Below are 20647 nucleotides of genomic sequence, written 5' to 3'. Positions count from 1 at the left end.
TTCTTATTCCTTAGTTCATTTCATTGATTAGGATGTTAGGGAGTGTAGGTTACCTACAACCCTCATTCTCTCTTCACTCCTCTCCCCAAACTTGGGTGAGAGGCAAGCATTTCGGGCTTAAGCCTCTTATACATCTTTTGTCGACATCGTGCGAACACCCGAGAGCATAAAAAGGCTACACATTGGTTCCGTTGCCCGGGAAAGTTCACAAGGAGGCAAACAACAACACAAAAGTTAAATTTGTCACATCAACACTTGGCAAATGCAAAGATATTCGTTGTAGCTTTCACTTCAAGGATATTTACATCCAGTGTAAACATTGCAACTTCAGGCATATTTACATTTAGTGTAAACATTCTGCACAATCTTTTGCAACCAATTTGCACTTGTCTTTAAATTCTTCAACATAAAAACCATCAGGGTTAAAGTGCACCTGCAAACCGTGTTTGATCATCTGGCACCAACAGAAACCAAATTCTTTGTAATATTTGGAATGTGAAGTACATCTGCAAGATACTTCACCTTACCATCTTGCATCATAGACAATGGCACATTTCCAACATGGGTAATTGCATGAGTAGTATCATCCTCTGTTTAAAAAAACCTAGCTTTTCACGATTTTTCATATCCTTAAACCACTTGCCATGACTGGTCATGTTGTTTGAAGCACCTAAATCCACATACCACACATCATCATTGCATACAGATACTGTCATTTTTTGACATAGCATTAAGAACATGTCGCATAACAAACAACCTTTCATTGTCCTCATTACTTTTGGCTAGATGACACATAAGTATTTTGCTGCACTTTTTCACTTCTCATGTCATTTTGTTTCTTACAGCAATCAACCTGCACATGCCTAGATTTGTCATAGTAAAAATAGCCTCGTGTATCATTTTGCTGCATTTGCCAATTTCCATGATCTCTTTGATTCCCCTTGCCCCTAAACTAGCCTCTTCCACCCATGTGTTGTTGTTGTGATTCATGGGACTATTGTGATTCATGGGATTGTTGTTGCTAACCATAATTTTGATTACTTGTTCGGCCACCACCTCTACCTACACTTGTGTAAGTATAAGGCATGTTGCTCTGAACTGCCTTTGTTTTGTGAAGATTGGTCTTCACCCAAACTCTTTTCTTTAATTATCAGCATTGATACCAAATCTATAAAGTTGAGAATGTTCTCCCAAATCTGAATAGACGTCTTCAATGCCTTGGATTGTGGCCCGAGACTACGTAGACATACTTTCACCTTGTAATCATCATCAACAGAAACACCAATAAATGCAAGGGATTCCATAATGCCCTTGATCTTCAAGGCATAATCATTCATAGACATGTTTTTCTTCTCCACAATATGAAGCTCATTCTTCAACTAAATCTTTTCTGCCTTAGTATTCGTTTCATACAACTTCACCAAGGAGTCCCATGCCTCCTTGGGTGACTTAACATCATGTATATGCCCAATCATGGTGTCCTGTATGTTAATAGAAAGCCAATACATGACTTTCCTTGCTCCTTTATTCCAATCCTTGTATTCTCTTACATGTGCAGTAGTTAGATTAATCTCATGTATCTCTAGTGCCTTCTCATGTTCACTTTCAAGGTAGTCCTAGTAGCCTTTTTCCATCAGGAAATTTGTTAATTTAAACCTCCACGCATGGAAGTTGTTATTTTCAAGCTTCTCTAAAACAATTTGGCTGATCCCATCATTTGACATCTTGTTTGACCTGCACAAACTGTTGTATTCTCTACAGCGATAGTATACTACATCCAAATTGTCACAACTAGTGACCTCAATTTGCATAAATACACCCAATAGCACTTGTAAGACCTCTTTGTCCATTGGCTTTACGAATGAAGGCGCGAAGGCTTTGCTTTGGCTCTGCCTTGGCCTGGAGGCCCAAGGGGCAGAAAACAGTACACACAGTGTTTACACAACCAAATGCACTTCCTACAATTTCAAAAATAGAATTTTGTAAAGAATCAAAACTTACTCGCAGTGCACGTGAACGCCTTCAAACGAAAAATGGAGGTCAAGATACGCCTGAAATGCCTTTGCTACCTAAAAAATCTGTTGTCCAAAGGACAACTAAGTTGCCCTATAACTCCTCTCTCACGAAGAAATCTCCTCAATCTGAGTTCATTTGCTAATGCCTCCCGAAGAGGGGTGTAGTAGCCAACACAAAGGGGAAAGAGTAGGTGAAGCTGTTACCCTTGTACCACTTCCTATGCTTCTCTTGCTTATTGCTCAGCTTCTGATAACATGAAAGGATGTAGGAAGAAGGAAGAGATCTTGAGCTCTTATAAGCACACACATTCACACAAACCGTAGAAGAGAATACACAAGATGAGAGAGGGCTGAAATTTTTCTCTTCTTATTCTTCACAACAAAAAAGATAAGGGAAATAAAACATAAGTACTATATGTACATACGATCAATAATGTGAACACACTAAGTGAGTGAGCTAGTCCAGCTGTAAAATCACTGGCAAAGATCTATCATGTCAGCATCCTACCAAATATGCCAGTGATATAAGTGGTGGAAATGGGCACCCAAGCATATCTTAAGTGTCAGCTTGTATTGATCTTGACATCTCAACATGAGTATGGGTACATGTCTATAGCTTCTCTTGTTATACTTAGAATCTTAGTAGTAGAAAGGAAAAAAATAATCTCATTAAGTTGCACTCGTTTGTTACTACACACACTCAAGTACGGAAGTTGATCACTTTTGTTGATTGAAATAGGTGAGTATGACTGAATATGGGTATGTGTCTAAAGCTTCTCTGATTGTGCTTGGAATATTTAATGTACTATTGATTAAAATAGGTGAGTAGGCTCGAGTATGGGTACGTGTCTAAAGCTTCTCTGATTGTGCTTGGAATATTTAATGTACTGTTGAACATATACAAAATGATGCTAATGATTGGTGCCTTGGGATAAGCCACACAAGTTTAGTAGTCACCTTGTTGAGTGATACAGAAAGACATTACTCTTTTAAACGTTATCTAGCAAAGGGAGCAGATAGAAAGAAGACTTCACTTAGCTACACACTTAGTCACACATCTTATTGGTTTCCTAGATAGATCTCTCTCAAAGATTTGGGTGCCTTTGCCTCTCTCAACCTTATCATTGGTTGAACAATACTAACCTACAATTTTTGCCCACATGAATTTTTAAAGGAAATTTATTCTACTACTTTTTGAATGTTGGGAAGAGAGAGAGAGAGAGAGAGAGAGAGAGAGAGAGAGAGAGAGAGAGAGAGGTGGCTATTAGAACATGTACATTTGAAATAATGTTTATGTAAGACCTCGGGGGGTAGGGCAAGGAGAGGCATGTTTTTAGAAAAGAAAATTTTGATGAGACATAATCTATCATCATTTTTGGGAAGAGACATCAATTTGTTTTCAATGTTCGTAGTAGCTAGGGTTTGTGGTTGGTTAAAGATAGGCTGTCAACTCTTGGGGTTAACACCTAAGCCGACCTTTACCTTCATTGTTGACATCTCTAGATGCATGTGCACATGATTTTTTCACATTGTATTATTAATTTGATGCACATATTATATATTTTATACCTTAGGCATGAGGGTGATTAAGTCTAGCAACACCTCATTGGTTGTAATCTATGAAATCTTGCCCATGCTTATTGACATGTGTCATTATATTTTCTATATAATGAAAGCATGGGTGAGGGGGAGCTTATTCCCCTCTAAGGCTAGAGTTGGAATACACTCTTGTGCCTTGTCCTTGATGAGTAAGAGTGCGATATTTCTCTTGTGCAAAGTCTCCTCTTGTTCCCATTTCCCTCTTGTTAGTCCATATGTGTGAGAGAGTGTGTGCTACATGGTTGAAAGATCTCTTGTCCCTTCTTCTTGCCATGTAGCTAGTGAGAAGGTGTGAGGTTGTGTTTCAAGTGAAAGTTTTGTGTACTTTAGGGTTTGCATCTTGCATGGAGGAAGATGAGGAGAGTGTAACCATCCTTTCTTGGGCTCCTTGCATGTGGAATGGTGAGAGCACTCTATCTGTGAGTGAGTCAAGGGATGTAATGTTAGCAGCACCTTGCTAACATGGGGGAACACAAATGCTCCAATATACATAGCCATGGAGTACACATGTACATATGAGCATGGAGTAGGAGGCATGGATCAAGACAAGATAATAGACACAAGATAAACATACAAGCATAAGAACATAACATTATAGTGTATTCCATATCCATGTATCATATAAGGTGTGTACAAGAATCATGTGTAAGAAAGCACAATTTAGATTGGAAGTATTAGCATGTAGAAAGAGGGGGAGTGTTGAGATGTCAAGCCCAACACGAGATGACACTTATGATATGCCTGGGTGATCATTTTTGCATCCACCAGTGAGTTCTTTGCCAACTCACTCAGTGTGTTCACATTATGGACTGTATGTACATAGTACTTTAGTACTTATGTTGTATTTTCCTTATCTTTTGGCATAACCCTTTTGTTGTGAAAAGAAGAAGAGCAAATTTTTAGCCTCTCATCTTGTGTGTTCTCTTCTAACGTTTGTGTGAGTGTACGTGTGCTTTGTAAGAGCTCAAGCTCTCTTCCTCCCTGCATCCTTTCAACTTAGGTCTACTTAACATGTGCCAATCATCAATGAGATTCTGTACTCGAGTGTGCCACAGCAATAACGAGCACACCTTAATGTGTATTTTTTCCTTTCTACTACTAAGATTTTACCTTGGTATTTTACCCTTTAAATCATTAAGATTCTAATCACCTTATAAGCACCGATTTAGATGCTTCATCCATATCACCCAAGAACCTTTACATGCACAATTGATAATTGATGAACTGATTACATCTATAGGCATGAAACATAACTTCTAGTAAATGATAGACACTAGCCTCATAATCAAAAGAGGCTAGCTATAACCCCTTATAGTCTAGAGGTCATTACCACTTTAGTTTGAATCAAGAAGAAGGGTTCCACACATTGTAAGTCGAAGTCAAGTTTCTCCTCATATAGAAGAATGAGTGGGATCTAGTAAAGTGGAAGATTTATGTCCTATTGAAGATGGGGTCGCACTACGAGAGAAATGAACTAAGAAAAGGGTCCTATAAGGAATTGGTTAGGGAGCCCAAAAAGTGAATAAAATCTTTAAAAAAGAGGAAATGGTCCCATACAAATGTAGATCTCCCATATTGTTTTATACTTTTTATCTACCTACCCCCTACCCTCTCCCTTGCTCTCCTCCCTTTTCATTTTCACATTTTTTTTTCTCCCTCTACATGTATCATCACCACATTAGTAGCTGGCCAAAAAGTGACCTAAATTTTTTCAAGTTTTTTATTTCCCTTCAAAAAGTCATAACCCCTCGAGAAGCCCCCACGTACCTACCTATCATCAAAACAAGCTTTTTTTTTATCTCCATAACTCAACACCATCTCCTTCTATCAAACTCTGCATTTATCTTTTGGAGTTTTTCTTAGTAAAGTTCTTTGTTATCACGTGTAATAAAGCGTGTATAATTGCGCGTATATACACGCGTTTCTGAAACCAGTATACACGCGAAATGTAGATGCCAATATACATGCGCCCGATACTACTCATATAAATGTGCGACCATACATGCGCTCGTAACTTATCGCGTGTATCGAGGAACGCGTGTATGGCAACAGTGTCTTGTAGTGGTCGTGAACCATAGACAACATGGGATGCTCATGAATACCACAACTAAAGCCAAGTATTTAGAGAACAAATCATAGATGATGGCACATCACATTGAGGAGATGTAGAACAAGATGGCTATGACACAAAAGGCCCCAGTGCAGCAAAAAGAGCTGAGTGAAGGGAAGATCAAAGCCCTCATCAGTGAGAAGCACATGCTCCAAGCTCACACAGAGATGCTCATAGCGGAAGCCCAAAAGGCAGTAAAGTTCTGGGCCGACGCCATCCAAGGATTGAAAGATGAAGTGCTAGAGAGCACAACAACGTTCGCGGTCACCCAGCCAAAAGCCAAATCCCTGAAGAACCAAGAGGAAAAGGAGGTTCTATGCCTTCCACTAGTTGCCAAGGTAGTAATAATAAAAACAATGAAGGCTAGACTCAACAAGGTTTAGGATCAGGCGTTGCAAACCCTGATAGAAATCTAGGAGTAGATGTCTTTCAAACCACAACAATTCATTCATGACCTAGAGGAAGATGATGATGCAAACAAAGAGCCACAACAACAATAACAACAACCACAGCAGCAGCAGTAACAACTACAACCAGTAGGCCAGGAGTCCCCCAAAACAAGTGCCTATGAAAAGGGAAAACAAGCGAAAAATAAAGACTAGATTTTGGTACAAGCACTAAAGGTTACCTCTTGGAAAGAATAACACTGGGAAAAGGAGGTGAAGAAGCTAGAAGAAAGAAAATAACCTTGGCATTGCAAAAGGAGTTGCACGACGCCACACTCCCAGGTGTATGCAAAAATATTGAGAGAAGATTTCCAAGACAAAGACAAGGCTGAAGAGCAAGAAAAAGAATACAAATAGAAGCTTGAAAAGAGAAAAAAATTTGGAATAGACACCATCAATGAGCGCAATAGAGTTGGAAATGCAGCACTGCATGGACAATGAAAATGAGCTCAGAAAAGAAGGTCCTCAGGACTGGAAAGACTATAAAGTCACTCTCCAAATGCAAATATAGAGGCATGACAAGTAGCAAAAAGGGTACAATAGACCCAAAAGACAAGGCTACAGTGGAAACTAGAGTTGAAGGAAGCAAAGGAAGAAATGGCCAGACTCCAAGAAGAACTCGCAAAGGTGAAGACCGATGTGAAGCTAGGCATAGAAAGCACAAAAATGTTGTCACCCGGAGTACCCAGAAGGGAGCACAGAGAGCAATTGATTGAGGTCAGCAAGTTGCATGATGCCAACCAAGCCCTGCACAATGCAAGTGAGCGCCTGAAAGATCATCTGGTCAACAAATCAATAGCTACATGGGCCAGCCTAGACAATATAATCTTTGAGGCTTCACGTGTTGTGTTCTCTGAGAGCTATTGAAGAGGCTAATAGAGAGCTACCACATATTTTTAGAATGAAGATACAATAAAATCCATACTTACTGGGAAACCTCTTCCTCTGGAGTAGCCATGCTCCAGAGGAAGATACAATAAAATCCATACTTACTGGGAAACCTCTTCCTTTGGAGCAGCCATGCTCTCAATTCTTGTTCTCACATAGACACCGGAGGGAAGGAAGATGCTTTTGCCTAGAATGCAACCACCTAAAAGTGCTAGTGTCTAGAAGTGGGGCACGAGAGACCCGAAAGAGGAGAAGGCATGAAGCCCACCTTCAAATGATCTGAGAGAATATGAAGAACCTACACAAGTCAAGTGGAGTCCCATACCAATGGTGGAAAAGAAGATTCTTAGGCAAACCCCACTCAGACTGGTGATAAAAGTTTTTGATATGAAGACATCATAGACCAACTAAAAGGGTCTAGGATGCTTAGAAGAACATGTAATAAAATTAAAGAAGATGGAGAAGTATGCCACCTAAAAGTTTTTGATCTGAAGACATCGTAGACCGACTAAAAGGGTCTAGGATGCTTAGAAGAACATGTAATAAAATTAAAGAAGATGGAGAAATATGCCACCTACTCCGATGATGTATCCATCCCGAACCGCACTCCCCCATAAATGTTCATAAAATTCAAAGAAACATTTGTCAAGGGAACTAGTTCTAGAGAAGAAGCTTGAGCACTCGATGTGCTAGGTGTTGCACCCAGTAGCTCAATGGCAGAAGAAGGCTCAGTGGCAGCAGGAGGCGCAGTCAACCCACTCCCCATGTCATGAGCACCACCTCGGTATTGCACATGTGAAGGTGGCGGATTGTAAAACCACCAGAGAGACATTTCCAAGAACAAGAAGTCTCAGCTTAAAAGGGTGACTGATCACTAACTATACTGAGATAGATAGAGAGGACAAACACATGGATAGAATGACTGTATGAAGGGTGCAGTCATTATGAAGCTTGTTATAGAGATAGTCCTGAAGAAGTCATAGCTTTGTGTTGGAAATTTTTATGTAATAGTCTGCAACACTTCTGGACAGTAATCAAGAGTGAAGTTGTCATTCCATCATGTCCTGGTATTACTCACTACACTATATTGATTAAGCATACTATGTCTCTATTTTAATAAGCATTCCATGTATGTGTGAGAGAGTGAGTGAGATGTGCAGTGGTGAGTTGCCGAGAGTGAGAGCTAAGAGTGTTAGTGAAGGTCTACACAATAGAGTGGTGTTCTCAGTATCCCCATGACCACATGAGAGTTGATGTTTGTATCTAGAAACACTGGCGGGTGACTACACGTCTCCCATGGCATTGCCTAACTGGTGTGTCACATTAGACTGCTGTCTTGCCAATCCACTAAGAGGGAAATCAACAAAAAACAATAAGCTAGAGCCTCTACTGATCCAAAGCTTTGGCTATGAGACATATCTTCCAATGAACAAGAAACTTTTCAGCTAAAAGGCCAAATATCCCAATGGCCCAAAAATTCATAGCCCAAAACCATGGGCTCAATGGGTTAAACCTTTTGTGCCAAGGAACGCATCCTCACAAATGATCTAGCCCAACAACCAAGAGTCAATTGAGCCAAAGTATTGGATTTTGAGCCAAATATTTGGCTTTTGAGCTAAACCTTCAAATGGCATAAAGTTTTGGCTACTACTGGGCCAAATCTTCCAGTGAGATAGAACTTCCAATGATCCAAATCTTTGGCTATGATCTTCCAATGAACAAGAAAGTTTTGGCTAATGGGCCAAATCTTCCAATTGTCTAGAGAGTCATGGCCGAAAACCACGGCTCAATGGGTCAAGCCTTTTGTGCCAAGGAACCCATCCTCAAAAATGACCTACGCCAACAACCAAGAGACAATTGAGCCAAAGGTTTGGCTTATGAGCCAAATCTTCCAATGTCTTAAAGTGTTGGTTATTGGGACAAATCTTCCAATGAGCCAGAGCTTCTAGTCATCAAAATATTTGGCTATGAGATACTTCCAATGAACAAGAAAATTTTGGCTAATGGGCCAAATCTTCCAATGGCCCGGAGAATCATGGCCCTAAACCATGGGCTCAATAAGTCAAACCTTTTGCTCCAAGGAACCCATCGCAGATGATGTAGCTAAATAACCAAGAGATGATTGAGCCAAGGTTTTGGCTTTCAAGCCAAATCATGCAACAACCAAGAGACAATCGAGTGAAAGCTTTGGCTTTTAAGCCAAATCTTCTAATGGCTTAAAGTTTTGGCTATTGGGCCAAATCTTCCAATGACCCAGAGCTTTGAGTGATCCAAATCTTTCGCTATGAGCCATATCCTCCAATTCGCCATATCTTCCAGTGATCCAAATCTTTGGCTAGAAAGTCATGGCCCAAATACATGGGCTTAATGGCTTAATGTTTTGGCTACTTGGCCAAATCTTCCAATGGCTTAATGTTTTGTCTATTGGACCAAATATTTCAATAAGCCATATCTTCCAATGAACCATAAAGTTTTGGTACCGGGCCAAATCTTTCAATGAGCCAGCCAAAAAGATTTGGCTAATGGGCCAAATATTCCAATGTCCCAAAGAGTCATGGCATAAAACCATGGGCTCAATGGGTTAAACCTTTTGTGCAAGGGAACCCATCGTCACAGATTATCTAGCTAAACAACCAAGAGACCATTGAGCCAAAGTTTTCTCTTTTGAGCCAAATCTTCCAATGGCTTAAAGTATTGGCTATTGGGCCAAATCTTTCAACAATGAGTGAGAGATTCGAATGATCCAAATATTTGGCTATGATCTATATCTTCGAATGAACAAGAAAGGTTTGGATAATGGGCCAAATCTTTCGATGGCCTAGAGAGTCATGGACCAAAACTATGGGCTCAATGGGTCAAACCTTTTGTGCCAAGGAACCCATCCTCACAGATGATCTAGCCCAACAACCAAGAGACAATTGACCCAAAGTTTTGGCTTTTGAGCCAAATCTTCTAATGGCATAAAGTTTTGGCTATGCTAAATCTTCCAATGAGCCAAAGCTTCCAGTGATCCAAATCTTTGGCTATGAGCCATATCTTCCATTGATCCAAATCTTTGGATATGAGCCATAGCTTCCAATGAACTAGAAAATTTTGGCTAATGGGCTGGCACTTCCAATGGGCTGGCACTTCCAATGGCACAGAGAGTCATGGCTCACAACCATGGGCCAAATCTTCTAATGGCCCTGAAAGTCATGGCCCAAAACCATGGGCTTAATGGGTCAAACCTTTTGTTCCAAAGAACCCATCCTCAGACAAATGATCAAGCCCAAAAAGCACGAGAAAATTGAACCAAAGTTTTGGCTTTTGTGCCAAATCTTACAATGGTTTAAAGTTTTGGCTACTACTGGCCCAAATCTTCCAATCAACCAAATTTTCCACTGTTCCAAATCTTTGAGACATATCTTTCAGAAATGCATGATGTAGAAATGGTTGTGGTATGGATAAAGAGCAAGAAAGAAGAATGAGCAAGAATTTTGATGCTCCAGATTTTAAAGCAAGTTTAATTCTTCCAGAGGAAAATGATGTTTCTATAGAGTATTCAGAGAAGGATATCCTTCTCCCATGCCTACCATCCTTCTCAGTAAAGGACAATAAGAGTTTTGTACTACTAACAGATATCTAGAAGCTATTGAATATAAGGGAGGACTATTGTTTTGGTTTGATAGTAGATGAATGTCAAGTTGCATCAGATTTTTTAGATCCAAATGCCACATATGAATTTTCAATGCTTGATACAAAAGCAGCGGTGATAATTTCATTGGTGCACCTAAGGTTATAGAAATGTGTATAAGAAAGTTTAAAGAACAAGAAAACACTAGACCTCCCACAAAAGAAGAATTTTTGGCTATTCACAATAATAAAGCATGGAATATCTAATATGGGAAGGGAGACACCAAGGATTCCATGCTCAGAAGGAGACATGCCTCTTCAAGGTTCAATTGACTTGTGGGAGGATAGGCAACTTGTTGTGATATGATGAGAAAAAGAAGGTATTTATAAGAATAAATTCATAACATTTTTCTTAAAACTTTAATTATTGTAAAGTAAAATTTTTCTTTTTTACAGCTTGAGATAGCAGATGAAGATGGATTCCTCGATCGAGGTGGAGGCTTGGGGGGCTCACCAAAAAATATGTAAGTATAGCTCATGAGTTCAAATGAAGGGTTTTTTAAATAAAAGTTTTAAGGTAAATTTACAGAAATACATTTATAGAAGGGGTTTTTAAAATCAATTTTGAAACAAAACCCGTAAGTCCATAAAGAAAAAGGGGTCATTTTGCTCATGAAAACTTCACAAGTAAATGGTTTTTTAAATACCCCTTGAATGCATATGATACATAGGGTTTCTTAAAACCCCCCAAGTGTGGAGATAAACAAACTTTTATTGGCAAAGACACAGCCCTCGGTCACTACATTTCAAGGATAACTCTAGGCATGCTGATCATTTACCATTCAAAATATTAAGATGATCCACGCATCCCATTGATGGCCTTAAAGGTTCTGTCAGTATACTTAGGATATGGAAGGATACAAAAAAATTTAGAAAAGGTAATGTTGATAGAGAAGCAAGAAGCTATATGTATTTTTGGATATGCACTAGGGCTATGGGCATCGAGGGTAGGGTAAGTTTTGTGTTATGCGGCATATGTAAAGGTAGTTCCTGATTTGAATACCCATGCTCTTGGAGGCTATCAATGCCAAAAGCTATTAAGGTATAGAGGAAAACTACCCAAAGAAGAGGAGGCTAAATAGCTATCCAAAGATGAGGGCAAACAACTGCCCAAAGAAAACCCCAAAGAGGAGGGGAGTTTGTTTGAGGAAGACAAATAGTTGAAGCAAAAAAAGAAGAATACTTTTTTAAAAGTCAATTCCTACTTGTATTGAGAAAAATTTTGATTACAATTTGCATCACTTTGACTTTTTATCCTTCTCAATCACCATCCTGCATAAAGACACACTTTATTTAGAAAAAACTCTTACTAAGTAGAAAGTTATGTCATTGTTCCCCTAGGTAGCTACAAGTGTTTCCACAAGCGTCTTGATTACTATTTTAAATTGACTCATACAAAGCTTTGTCATCCTTGGATCACTAGCTTGATTAGTTGTGTGCTCACATAGAGATTTCCAACATTCCCATACTAATGTAACTTGTTTGTTTTCATAGTTTGACAAGAACCTCCTAGCTTTGGCTCCTCCTGGACACATCTGCGAGAACATCACTAGTGGTACCTGATTTCTTGTCATCCTTTTTAAGTTGCACATGCCCACCATGAAATCCCACGTTAGAGAGTAAAATCTCACATTACTCTAAACATGCATCCGATAGCTATGATGGAAAAATAGAATGAGCATAGTTAAGATGAAGCTTTAATAGCTCATATTCTAATTTCTACATGTAAAGTATAAATGTGAACTCTCTCTAGCTTTATAGGAAGTATGGGATCCCAATTGGGATCCTCAAGCACAATACATGGTTCACCCTTGAATTCGGCTTTTTTTAAAAAACTTTCCCTTGCTCTTGGTCTTCGATTTCCCTTTAGACTTCGTCTGGTCTTTATCACTAGTTAATTTCTTTGTCTTGTCTCTAGATGGAGGCTTCGTACAATCCATTGTAGGGTTGTAACAATCTAGATTGTTCATGCCTTCCATGCAATAGAGGCATGGGTTTGCACATCTAGGACCACCACACACCCCATACATGCACTTCAATGCTTTCAAGTCGACACTCATGTGCCACTCAACTATAAAATTTCCTACCTCATCCACCACAAGAATCTCGCCTTTATTCTGAGCATCAATGATGGTTGGAATATCTGTGTGCCAAAACAACCATTTGAGAGTATCATGACTCTCATCTAGCACTGCAACTGCCCCTATGTACCATAGTTCCATCTTTGACTGTGCGCTATGTAATGGTTGGTCTTCCTTACCTTGGGCATAATTTAAAACTTTGTTATCAGCCCTATTTAGTTACATTTATTGTGTCTCATCAAGCTTGATGACAAAAATAAGATTATCCTCATAGTCTTCTATTATTCACTGATAGAACTTCACCGTGGCTAATTGGACCCTTCTTAAATATGTAAATATGTTATTATGCATGTCATACATGAGTATTGTTTTTTTTGGCTTTTCTATAGTCATTAAACCGTCAATGTGTTTGTATTCACCTATGAACCTTGGAATAGCCAAATTTTGGTGTCGTGCCATTGCTCTATGATATGTGGTCATGGTAAGCCGAACACACGAAGATAATGAGGCTTCATACCTTGGATGAGTAACTTTGATATTGGCTCTTTATCCCTTTTTTCTTATTGAAACCTTGTCAAATGCCTCCACCACCTCATCAGGCTTGACCAAGTCATGAAAGTCATTGCAAAATTCCTTGACTACCTCCCTTTGAAGCCCTGTAGGGTGAAAGCATGGTACGATGTACCCATTTAGGAAGGTTTTAAATTTTGGCAGGTACTAAGCATTAGTACTGAATAAAGATACATGGCAAGATAATTTAGAACTCAAAAAATAGAAATCCTCCCGCAATTCAAATTTTTTTGGACGTGCATGGTAGTTTGCTTCGACTTCATTGAGTGCTCGATCTTCCCCGATTTGCGTGATTCTCATTTCTCAGAAGCTCACTCCTACTCTGCCACTACCATGCTTCTGCCCCTCCCCCCTCTCTCTCTGCCTCTCCCTCTCCCTTTGCCTCGCTTGTTCTCTCTCTAGATATCTCATTTGTATAGAACATTAAACTCAGCCATGCATGTCCGCGGGATCATCAGCAAAGTGCTCGGATAGGAACAAGCGTGGTGTTGCATTGTCTACAGTGTGTTACTTCCTCAACGTTACTAGCAGTTTTGACAAAGAAGGATGATAAAAAATTCTTGGTAGGATTTTACGACATCCAAAACTATAAGAAATTGTGAAGAAGACAGTGTTTCCTAACTAGATGATTTCGAAGACGATTGTAGAGAACATAAAGACATCACTGAGCATGGTCAAAGGTGTGGAAAGTGCAGATAAGCTAGTTGCTGCATACAGTGATAGGAGAGTTACTAAAGCCCTTGGTATTCAACTAAGAAATTTGAAGAAACATCGTGCTGATGTACAAGCTAAACAGTTCAAATGGGTGGGAGAAGGTCACAAACACAGGAATGATTGTCTAAGTGAAGAGGTTGTTCACTCTGTCATTCAATTTTGGACACGCAACACAAGGATGTCTCCAAACAAGAAGGATGTCTGCAGGCAACAGAGATAAGTCCAAAAAACTACAGAGTTCATCCCAACCATTACTTGGAGCTTACCGAGGTATATCTAATCAGTAGTTTTTTCTTAGGAAAGGAAATTTGGCTCCTTAAATTGCTATCCAAGTGTAGACAAAATTTTACATTAGAAGCGATACATCAATCAAAACTCCCTTCAGTACACCTAAACTAATCACTAGCCAAGTTTTGCTTTTTGCTTCTACCAAAGGGAGTCAAGGGCACTATCTACATCATTATTATCTTCAACATGATATATACCTCTTTAATCTTCTTCTCTGAATTATTCAAATTATTAGTACTAATAGTACTAGTAGTATCAACACTAAAACCACTTAAACTACTATTGGTAGTATCAGAGTTCATACTTACAAACTCTTGATAATCTTCTTCTCCGAATTATTCAAATTATTAGTACTAATAGTACTAGTAGTATCAACACTAAAACCACTTAAACTACTATTGGTAGTATCAGAGTTCATACTTACAAACTCTTGATTTTGTAAATTTTTTGTTGTGGTTATGTAGGTAGAATTCTTCATGAACTTCAAAGAATAACATCCCTCCATTAACATCGGATTTCGTGCTTTTCAGAGCCCAAAGTCTTATTTTATTAGAAAACTTAAGGAGAGAAACACGTGCTATTGTGTTTACCATACAAGAATTGATTTAATGTGGCTTGCTGTGAATTTTATGAGGACTGATACAAACTCATTACATGGAGATGCATGTAATTTCTTGTGTATGATTTGCAGGCCGAATGAGGAGGAAATGTGTAATGCCTATGCAACCACCTATTCTCGGTGTCAGAATTGTGGAGGTCAACAATATGCCCAAAGGAAGAGTCAGTTGAGTGGCACAAGCTTGCATGCTTACTGCAAACATGTAAGAACTGTCTAAAACCTTTTTTTTTTGTCCTCCTGATCTTGATGTAGCAAATCAAGAACTGGTAAAGTGGAAGACTTATGAGTATGTCACAGAGGACATATGAAAAGGTCAAATAAGGAAACACAAAAAACAAGTCTACAAGGAGACACCCTGCAAACGACATTATCTCACTGTTTTTGCAGCATTTGAATGTGTTCATCCCCCATAACTTTCGAAGTTACTGGCAAAATTCTCAATTCAAAGAATGCTTAAAGAATTTTCCAGATGATGTGGTGATGTCTGTTGACTTTGTCAAGAATTATACCTTCAAGGTACATAATGAAATCCAGTCCATGCATTTGTATAGTGACTAGTGTACAATATTCGTATAAATTTACTATTGGCACGAGCATGGAAATTTAAAGAATCCGTCTTTTATATTTCAGATGATAAACAGCATGACACATTGTTCATTCAGCATTGTTTTAAGCTTCATTATCAACGTCTTCTATCTACGGATAGAAGTTTACAAGGCACTAGGTTTGGTCGGATGGAGCAGCATCTCAATTTAAGACAGCATGATCATTTTACTTCATTGCAAGGTGTGTGTTGGTCTGTGTCACTACTATGCTAGTACTCTGTGTTAGTCTGTGGTAGTACTCTGTGCTAGTCTGTGTTAGTACTATGTTAGTACTCTATGTGTGTTTGTTTGTGTACTCTGTGTGCTATGTTAGTAGTATATCTAAGTACTATGTTAGTCTGTGTTGCTCTGTGTTAGTACTATGTTAGTACTCTGTGTTAGTTTGTGGTATTACTCTGTGTTAGTACTATGTGTGGCAGCATAGTACTAAAGAGTAAAACATTGTATAGTACTAACCTCTGTTGTTGTGCTAATTCAAAAGCAAATACTACTAGCATACTAGTACTAAAGAGTTCTAAGACAATGTAGTACTAAAGTATTGCCATGTATAGTACTAGTATATTAAATTGGACCTCTAAGTTTTAAGAGAGTACTAAAATATATCTAAAATGGTACTTAAGGAGTACTAAATAGTTCTAGAAAGTAGTTCGTAGTACTAATAGTTAGTAGTACTAATAGGAACAACAAAGTACTAAATAGTAAGCAGTACTAATCACTTATGAAACTACACCAAAAGAGTTACTAAATAGTACTACATAGTACTAAATTATACTGAGATAGTAGTATATTAAATTGAACCTCTGAGTCTTAAGAAAACACATACCTGTAGGGGGTCTAAAACCCATTGCAGCCATCCAGTCACTGGATATACTTTCGTTGTTGCATGATTGAGCCATGCACTATGTGGAGTTGGAGAAGTGATGTGATGCGCACAACATATTGTATGTGTGCATGCAAGGGGTAAACACAATGTCCAATGCCTCCAAGTTGAAGCCCAAGCCACAAAACGCACACCTGCATAGACAATGTACAAGTAGATCAATATAAGCTTCTTGGTACATAAGCACAAACAACATAAAACCCTAAACCTAATGCATATTACCATGAGATGTTAACAAGCAAGCTAGTAGGGTGTGCAGGATGCAAAATTGGAGCAGGATGAACTGCACTAAACGCCTGAGCATGAAGAGCATCAGTCAGGCACATTATGTTCTACACAAATTGATTGTTGCCCTTCATTCGCTCCTCAATACCAATACGACTATGCTTTGTAGACTGTAACTCACTTCTAGTAGTATCTAGCTCTCGTTGCATCGTCTTTGCCTCTTTTTGCAACTCAGTTTTGAGTACCTCTCTCTGTGAATTTTGGATTTTACTTAAAATCCAATCACAAGTGGCTGTTAACAGAGTCACACTTCTTCTCTGCTTCACTCTCCAAGATGAAGGCCTCCTAACATTTAACTTGCAATGACTGGTTCATGAGTTCTATACGAGACTTACATATGAAGAATGCACTCATGTGCCCATGAGTCAATAGGTCTTTTCCTAAACCACCACCATTAGGGCCAATTTGGATGAAAAAAGGGCTATTTAGGGTTTCTCTATTCTTGATCTAAGGGTCAAGGAGGAGCCACGTGTCAAGAAGTATGGCATTTTTGTACACGTGTCAAGATCTCCTTCACTTACTTTTGGAACATTTTGCACTATTTTAGCCATAACTTTTACATATGAACTCCAAATTTAGCGCTCAAATGGTCCACAGGTGGCGCTTGATGAGCTCTATCCAATGAGTACCCATGTTGAATAGTTTTGGTAAGATCTTCATGGTCTTTTTTAAGTTGCCCCTTTTTAGATCCTTAGACAGCCCTTTTCTTGTCCAAATTGGCCCTAATGCCTAGCTTGCTCTCAGCCTTGCATGGTGTTTCCTATTTGACCTTAACAAATTTCAAAGGGTCTGGGTTCTCTAATTTGATGCATGTACTGCTAGAAAAACCTCCCCTTTGAAAAGCACACCTCTGCTAAGCAAAATCATCCCAATCAACCTCAATGCCTCCTTGCTATGATGAGGCAAAGGCATGGGCAAGGACAGCGCCAACTTCATTGTTGATGATGTTGTTAGTTTGGCAAATCCTCTTGTACAGCTTGTGAAACTCATCCTACGAATCCTTGTTGAGGCCACTAATGTGGAAGCCTCTACGTGAGCTAGAATGTGAGGAGCCCCATGTAGTTGACAACCACTTGTTCAACTCTGTGTAAGTTTTTGGCATGGCTCGTAGGAAGAAGTTCCACCCGAGCCACCCGAGCTTTACTCCTTTAGGAATCTCGAGTGAACTTGTATGCACCTTAGGATCCTTGCTCTTTGCCTCTTTGCCTGAGTTCCCTTTTCTGGTGTACTCTGTGATAAAAAACAGAAGCAGGATGTAACACACACAAGAGAAGCAAAACCTAATCCATAATCATCAACCATAAAGAAGGAGAGAAGCCATAGTCACCATCTCTCTCACACACACAAAGGAGAACACAACATAGTGTTATGTCCACACTACAAAGTAAACCTAATGTAATGTCCACACACACTATGACCAGCTGGACACGCGGTCATTTATGTCTCACACATGTTCCTACCTAATCTGCCAGCACATAGCATAGCTGGCTCACACTGACATCGAGCTTGAATCTCAATAGCCCCTCTCAAGCTCATGATGTACTGCCGATGAAGATGTAGATGAGCTTGGGATATCAACACTCTCAACACTCCCCCTCAAGCTCATCCCATGTACTCCCAACATAGTCTGGAAGTACTCAAACTTCTCCCTGCTAAGTGGCTTCGTGAAGATATCAGCCACCTGCTCATCAGTCTTCACATAGTGAAGATCAACTGTACCATCCAGCACCTTTTCTCTGACAAAGTGATAATGGACCTCTATGTGTTTGGTCCTCGCATGAAATACTGGATTCTTTGCCAACTGCATACTGCTCATGTTGTCACAATGTATGACAACTTTGCCATCAAGAGGCTCACATAAATCTGCCAAGAGACTCTTTAACCATATAGCCTCACAAGTAGCAATGGCTGCACCTCTGTACTCAGCCTCTGTACTGGATAAAGCAACTGTAGGTTGCTTTTTGCTACTCCAACTCACCACAGCACTGCCAAGTGTAAAAGCATATCCACTAGTAGACCTCCTGTCATATGCGCTACCTGCCCAATCAGCATCTGTGTAGCCATGTATGTCCAAGCTTTTACCACTCTCATAGAATAAACCATAATGTGCTGTGGTTTTCACATATCTCATAATGCGTCTCACTGCATCCAAATGTGGTTTCCTGGGGCTCTGCATAAACTGGCTGACTAGCCCCACTGCATAACTCAAATCTGGGCGTGTGATAGTCATGTATATGAGACTACCAACCATCTTCCTGTACATGGAAGGATCATCCAATTCCTCGCCATAATCAGCCCGCAACTTCACATTTTGCTCCAATGGTGTACTCATAGGCTTACACCCTGTCATGCCATACTTTGCCAACATATCCAAGGCATATTGGCGCTGTACTAACCAAGTACCTCCATGATCTTTCACCACTTCAATGCCAAGGAAGTATCTCAATTCACCAAGATCTTTCATGTCAAATTGCCCACTCAAAGCTTTCTTGACATGCATCACATCTGCACTATGATCACCTGTGATAATCAAGTCATCTACATAGATGACTAGTAAAACAATCCCATGCTGTGTCTTCTTCACATAGAGTGAAGAATCTGCTGTAGAAATCTGAAAACCAAGTGAGATAAGATATCTGCTCATCTTATCACTCCAAGCACGTGGTGCTTGCTTCAGACCATATAATGCCTTTTTCAACCTGCATACGTGAGTGGGGTATCTAGGATGTACATACCCTTCTGGCTGTGCCATGTATACTTCCTCTTGTAGATCTCCATTCAGAAATGCATTCTTGACATCCATCTGATGCATTTCCCAGCCATTAGCTGCAGCCATAGCAATGACTGCTCTCACTGTGCCCATCTTAGCCACTGGGCTAAACGTCTCATCATAATCCAATCCATGGGTCTGTGCATAACCCTTTGCTACCAATCTTGCCTTATGTCTTTCAATAGAACCATCAGATTTGCACTTCACTTTGTAAACCCATTTACATCCAATAACATTCTTATCCTTTGGTAGAGCAACCAAGTCCCATGTATCATTATGGACCAATGCGTCCATCTCCACATCCATTGCTTTCTGCCATACATGCTCTCCAATAGCCTCTGTATAGCATGTAGGTTCCACATGCTTTACCATAGATGTCATGTATGCATAATGCATAGCAAAATCTCTATATGTCAATCTTTCCACTGGATATCTGACTCTCTGGGATCTCCGCAATGCATGCGGGTCACTCTGTACACCTGTAACACGAGCATGTGGTGGCACATATCTGTCCTGCCTAACACCAGGTGTGCGTACAACAGGTATCCCGAGCTCCTCATCCAAACTCTCAGAACTAGAGGACTCATAACCTGTGATCCCAATTCCTTCGACTTTCTTCTTGCCTTTATCCATAGCACTACTCCCAGTGCTCACACTCTCATGTCTCAGACGTCCTGACCATGGACGTACACTGCTACTACTCTCAGCTTCTGCTGGCCCAGACATAGTAGTAGAACTAGAACTTGCTTGTGATGGCAAGTTCACAGGCACATTCGCCTCAAGTGTGTCAATGACTCCCTCATCTTTGGCTTTATACCAACTAGCAAGCTCATCGAATACAACATCCCGTGAGATGACTACTTGTCTAGTTTGAGGGTTATAGCATTTGTAAGCTTTGCGATCCTGTGCATATCCAACAAAGACACATTTCTCTGCTTTAGGATCCAACTTCCGTCTTCTTTCATCAGGCACATGAACATAAGCTACACATCCAAAGACTTTAAGATGTCCAATGTCTGGCCTATAACCTGTGAGCCGCATCTCAGGCGTGCTTCCATGAATGGCTGCTGTAGGTGATTTGTTCAGGATATACACTGCAGTAGCA

The sequence above is a fragment of the Cibotium barometz genome, chromosome 46 (genome assembly GCF_041138505.1).
Source record: "Cibotium barometz isolate CiBa-2024 chromosome 46, ASM4113850v1, whole genome shotgun sequence".
Taxonomy (NCBI): domain Eukaryota; kingdom Viridiplantae; phylum Streptophyta; class Polypodiopsida; order Cyatheales; family Cibotiaceae; genus Cibotium; species Cibotium barometz.
The sequence above is the reverse complement of the archived record's forward strand: the minus strand, read 5'-3'. Positions refer to the sequence as shown.